Source organism: Trachemys scripta, chromosome 15, assembly GCF_013100865.1.
Source record: "Trachemys scripta elegans isolate TJP31775 chromosome 15, CAS_Tse_1.0, whole genome shotgun sequence".
NCBI lineage: Eukaryota > Metazoa > Chordata > Testudines > Emydidae > Trachemys > Trachemys scripta.
Genome location: NC_048312.1, coordinates 22,633,273 through 22,639,639, shown reverse-complemented (window position 1 = coordinate 22,639,639; position 6,367 = coordinate 22,633,273).

The window sequence follows — 6,367 nt, the reverse complement described above, 5'->3', positions numbered from 1 at the left end:
GTTTTCACGGCAGATGTAAGTTTTAATTATTGCCGTATAAAATAGTCCAGTAAAAGATCAACACCATGGTGGGCAGTAAGGGTTGAACTCTGCTCTGTCATTCGAGTGTAAGTTCAGAGTAAGTCTACTGAATTGAGAGGAGTTATTCCTAGTTTACACTGGGATAAGCAAGAGCAAAATTTGGAGCCAAGTGCCTGTTTTTCCACGTGCAGCAGCAGTCTCGAATGGTGGCTCCTAGCAAGACTGACGGAATAGAAAATACCTAGTTAAAAAACTTTGGGTCAGATACTGCTCTCATTTTCAAGGCAGTAAACCTGGAACGACAATAGAGTTGTACCTGCTTTCTCCTGATACATTTTGGCCAATTAAAGTTAACGTGTTCCGAGGTCATTAGTGTTCCGCGAGCAGCAATGGTGAATGTGTTCAGGGAGAGTGGCTAATGAGAGAGCTGCAGAAAGTCCCTCAATAAACAATAAAGGTTAGATTCCAGTAAATCCAGAGTAAATTCCATTGACTTAGTGGAGTTAGTCCCGATTCACACTCATGCAATGGAAATCAGAATCTGGCCCTAACATTACCAAATATTCAAGTGCAGTGTAGTGAACAATCTGGGCCTTTGCTTCTCTGCTCAGGGACCTTGAGGACAGATTTTCAAAGTCACCTCAAGGCGCAGCTAGGCACCAAGTGTGATTCTCAAAGGTGCCTAAGCAGGATTGCAGTCAGTGGGACGTAGGCATCTAAGCTGCATACTTGCTTTTGAAAAACCCAGTAGGTGCCCATCTGCAATTTTTGGCACCTAAATATCTTTGAAAATCTGTCCCTTAGTGTAACTGGGAGTTGGGCCCCCATTTCTGCAGTGATTGTGAAGATAGCAAAGGTTGCTGACCTACAGTACTATTGATTTGTATAAACACACAGACTTTTATATTAAACCACTTGAATCATGTGAAAGAGAGAAAGGAAGAAACCCTGCAATTTAGTATGTCTAAGTTTTGCTTTACTGATGTGCTGATATCGCTGCTCTTCATTTATTCACGTATGTTCAATAAAGCTGTGCCTGACCTAGGATTTTCAGCCATGTTTGACAACTGGTGTCAAACACAGCTCCCCCAGCAGCCCCACTCAGCCGATGTCAACAAGGACTGTGCTGCTGCTGGGCTGGGTCAAGTTCAGTGCCTCTTGTAAGAAAGTGGGAGAGACCCTGATAGAACGAGTGGTCAAGCATGTGGGTGCTGGACAAAGTTTGAACCTATCCACACCAATGAGACAGCAGCTTTCAGCAATGGGTGAGGGGAGTGGGTGGAGTCACATTTGGCAGAAGAGGCTGAAAATATGAGGCTAGTGCCTGCTTCTCCCCTGCAAAACCTTCTACGGGCATGCCCCTCCACCCCCAGTGGACCAGTTCTAGCATGTGTTACAAGGACTGGAGACTCTCCAATGAAGGCCTCCCTTACAAGGGATAGCCCCTATTGGCCACCAGGGGCTGAAACACTGCCCAATAGGTGGGTCCTTCCTCCTCGCCCCATAGACTTACCCCTTGTGGCCTGAGCAGCTAACCAAAAATTTGGGGTCTTGCAAGTTGTTCCACTTAGGAGGAGAAATTGAGGGTGGAGTCAGGTACCTTTGATGCAATCCTGTTTATTCACAAAGTCCTGTTTCCCTGAACACAAGCAGTCCCAAACAACAGAAGAGCGTTTCCTTGCCCACAGCCCAGACCACTTTTAGCGAGTCCTGGACCCAAAAGCTTTCTCTCTCTAAAGGCTTTTCCAGAACCACACATCTCTGCTTGTTCTGGCTGTGTCTGTAGCTTCCTCCTCTGTTTGTGTGCACTTCTTTCTGCATCCATCGCGGTGTGCTTCTTCCCCCAACATGCACACATTTACCCAAAACAATACCCAGCAAAGCCCTCCACCCACATAGTTCCGACTCCTGCCTGAACTTGCATATGCCTTTTTGAGGTGGAGGCTGCTATAAAGGAGCTTAATTGTTTCTTACATCTGTCTTAAATGTAGGGCAGCGGTTATAACCACCAGCTTCAACCCCCAACAACGTGTACTGGCCATGAGGACAGACACATCTAGGTCTTTTTTTTTGTTTTGTTTTGCATTTGTTTTCAGTTCAGTTGGGCAGTGTGTGTTGGTTTTTTTGCTGTGTTTTTCATGAATGACTGTTAATCTCAAATGTGGCCACACTACACTAGCAGCATGTGGATGAAGTTTAAGCAACATGCTCTTAACCTGCAGTTACAGAAACAAAAGACATGGGGTGTGCTTTTTCTGGCCCTAACAGATAAGATCAGTAGCGGGAGTTTCCAAGTGATCTTCTTGATGAAAGATACAAGCCACTGCTGGCAGTTTTCCCTGAACAGTGACAAATATTTGCACAGAATCATTTTCAGTAATCTACAAGGGTTTCTTGATTGTTTGGGGGGTGTTTTGAGAATAAAAATTAACTATGAAAATGGAAAAAGTGAATGGGAAAAGCTGCCATTTGCAGTGTACATCAACGAGCTTTATTGGTTCTACAAAACCCAGGGCCATCTATTAACTACGTACATTGACACAGACACAAAGCACCTAGGTAACAGAAAGAAAGGAGCTGGATCTACAGACACCCAAAACAACTTGAGGTTATGCTGAGCTACAGAGATATCAGTGACATCAATGGAGATGGTACCGGTGGAGCTGCTCCAGGCTGACCCTGTTGTAACTGAGAGAGGAATTGAGCCCCGTGGCTAAGGGACATGTGAACTGCTGCCCCCATGTTTCACAGCGCAATGGTAATGCTGAAGTCTATTTATGACAGTTTAGATGTCAAGATTATTAACTAGTTCATGGCTGATCATTTTACTAGAAAGATCTCTAGCTCTTCTGGGAGTGTTGGGTGGAAGCTAGTTACGCTCAGGTCAAAACAGATTGTATTTTTAATAAGTTACGTTTATCAAAAATTCTTGTTTTATTTTTCACAGAAAGTCAGTCTTATTTATAAAAAAAAAAAAAAATCCTGTAACAACGATGTACTTTTCTCTGGACTACTTCATAGCCCATCTTCATTGGGGAGATTGTGTTGCCTAGTGACTAGGGGGCTGGGATTCAGCAGGTCTGAGTTTTGATCCCAGATCTGACACCAGCATGCTAGGTGACATAGCCATGTGACTTGACCTCTCGGAGCCTCAGATGCGGTGATAATGATACTTACCGCCTTTCCGCTTACGTGCCTTGAGATCAACTGCTGAAAAGTACTATATACGAGTTAGATATTATTATCATGCTATTGATTTTTTTACTATTGATTCAACTGAGAATTTTGCTTGAAAGTGTATGTCACAATATTGCCCTGTGTAATTTTTAATATCTGTCTTTCTCAGAACAGAATCTCAGTGCTTTGCAGATGACAGGTGCAATATTAGAGTTCAACATTCCTATCATGTCTGGGTGGGATCTTGCCCTGTTTACTCAGTTCTTCATAAAACTCCCACTGAAATCAATGGAAGATTTAGCCACGCAAAGGCTGAATAAGAAAACCAGGTTTGTACCAATAAAAATAATGCTTAACTCTTATCTGGTGTTTTACATCCGTTAACTAAGTAATCTTCACAATCTCCCTGTGATGCAGAAAAGTACTATCCCCATTTTACAGACAGTAAAGTGTGGCAAATGGAGGTGAAGTGACTTGCTCAAGGCTACAAAGAGAGTCAGTGGCACAGCTGGGATTTGGAATCAGTGACTCCTGGCTCCCAGTACTGTTCTCAGATCATTAAGTCACCCCTCTTGTTTTACAATGGGGCTTTTGTCTGAGTCAGCACCTGCTAGGTTGGGCCCATTATGAAGATGCATTACACCCTGCACAGTTGGAGGAGAAAAACGGGCAGTCAGGTTTGCATTGTAAAATGACGTTGGAGTCAGTGAAACACAAGAGCTGTAGGAAATCCAAGGAACATGAGATGCCAGTACAGAAACTCCAAGCAGGACAACAGAATCTTCCTCCTGCTGGCAAAACTGCCCCAGACCTGAGATTTTTCTCTGCACCCTTTTTGCATCCTTCAAGCACTTGCTGCTTCTTGAAAGCAAGCCCTCTTTTCCTCCCTGCATGTGTTACAGGCAGAGACAGATGGAAACTTTAAATCGCTGGCCTCAGCTCCTGGATCGGATTAAGATCTTTCACTTCTTACAGGACAGCTGCATTCTGCAAAACAGCAGTGTGCATGTATCCTGATATGTAACTCTAGAGCAAGGCTTCTAAATATAAGAGGCATTTCTGCTCTGCCATACTAAGTGTGTCAGACGAATATTTAAACAACACGCTGTATATATTTCATTAGATTGAGCGGCAAATTAATACCAGTAGGACCATACGAAGATGAAGTCCTGCACTGCCGCTCTGCTGGGATATCAGCAAGCTTCACAATTCGTGCACTGAAGATTAGCACTGGAGCACCCAGACGATTTCAAGGAATCACTTTAAGAATGATCAAACACACACATCCGTGTTAATGGGGAATTAAAAGCTGCAGTAGCATAAATTCAGCCGGTCCCCATGTGATGACACGGGGTCTGTGTGTGCCTCTGGAGTTCGCCTGTCCCCATGTGCTCACACCGTGTGTCTGGGTGTGACCCCTGAAGGCAGCCTGTCTCCCCCACATGCTCTCTCACTAGGTCCGCGTGTGCCTGGCTCTGCAACTTCGTCATGCCTATGTGTTCTGGAGGCCATGTGCACTCCTGTTCTGTTCTGGATGAGAGAGGGAGGATGTCCACCTCTATCCCTGGAAACAGTCTGTACTTGTATGCTGTCGCAGTGTCTGTCTGTCAACAGCCTGTGGCTATGGGCTGTTATAGTGTGTGTATCTATCTGACTGTATGCAGACTGTACTCATCTGTTGATCTGGGGCCTGATTCTGCTTTTCTTTATAGCCAGTGACTTGAATGGACTTACTCCGGATTTGCACTAGCAAGAGGAGAATCAGGCCTGTTGGCCAGGATCCTTTTACGGTGCTTAAGCACCCATCCACCTCTTTAGACACCTGAGTCCACCCTCGGGGATCCACTGCCATTTTCAGAACTGCTGCTCAGCTGCCACCTAACCCCACGGGTGCTGCATTTCCACCCGTCAGCATTTGCAAAGTCCCCTAAGCGCTGGTGCCGACGCACAGCTAATGACTTGCTGAGAGCCTTTGCTCAAGCCGAAGCCCCGGGCGCCCCCAAGCAGGATTCTCAGACTGGGCAGGAACATGCCTGGCTCACCGGTGGAGCCTGGGCCTATTGGCATGCTCAGAGCACACCTAACACCTGTTACCTGCCCCCCCCCCAATCAGGAGGGCCAGAGGGGCAGCAGAGCACCTGCACAAAAGACAACTAGGGGCACCGGGCAATGTCGGGCGAGTGTGAGAGAGGTATGGAGTGTGAACAGAAGATGGTTTGGGCTGCTAGGGTACGGGCTATTTAAGTGGCTGACATGGCTTAAGTGCCTGGTTCCAGGAGAAGGTCTGCAGTTAGGATCCCAAGTGAAAGGAGGCCCTTGTCTCTGGCCCACCAGACAGATGCGCCAGGTCAGAAGCATAGATGCCTAAATCCCCTCTTCTCCCTGCCCTACCCTCAGCATGTCATTCCTGGCTAGCTCAGGTGGCTTCCCATTCAGCTGACCAGCTTCTGAAAATCCCTTTGTTAGGTGCCTAACTCTTCCCATGCACTGGCTGGGGAGCCTGGTTGCATAGCTCAGGGCTGAGGGTTCCACTAACGACAGGCCACTTCAGGTGCATCTACACAGCAATTAAACACCCACGGCTGGCCCAGGTCATCTGACTTGGGCTGGCGGGACTCCGGCTGCAGGGCTATAAGATTGCAGTGTAGACATTCAGGAGCCTGAACTCTGGGACCCCATGAGGTACATCGAGATTGCAGCTGGGAGTGAGCCTCCCAGCCCAGCTACACAGACTCATGCTAGCTTGGCTCGAGCTAGCATGCTAAAAATAGCAGTGTGGACATTACAGCTCGGGCAGCTGCTTGGGCTCTCAAGCCCAGTTCATGGGAACCAACAGAGGATGTTTCCAAAACAAAATATGCTCCCAGAGACCCCAGCAGCTGCTGACTGAAACTGATATTCTTGTCAGTTTCACTCCTGCTGTTCTAGCTGGGAGCCTAGAGCCATGGATTCCAGGGCTGCCCAGCTTCTGGCTCTGTCGCATCAAGCTTGAGAGCCCCCTGGGTTTCTAGGCTGCTGCTCCATGGCAGGAAACCTGGCAGCTCTAGAAGCCCTGGCATGGAGGGGCTACCCCAAAGCTGCAGACTTATGAAGCCCAGGCTGTCTGGCAGTGGCTGTTCGCAGGATGGGCTGCTCAGAGCTGGAGGCCCTAGGTTTGCATTGGAACCCT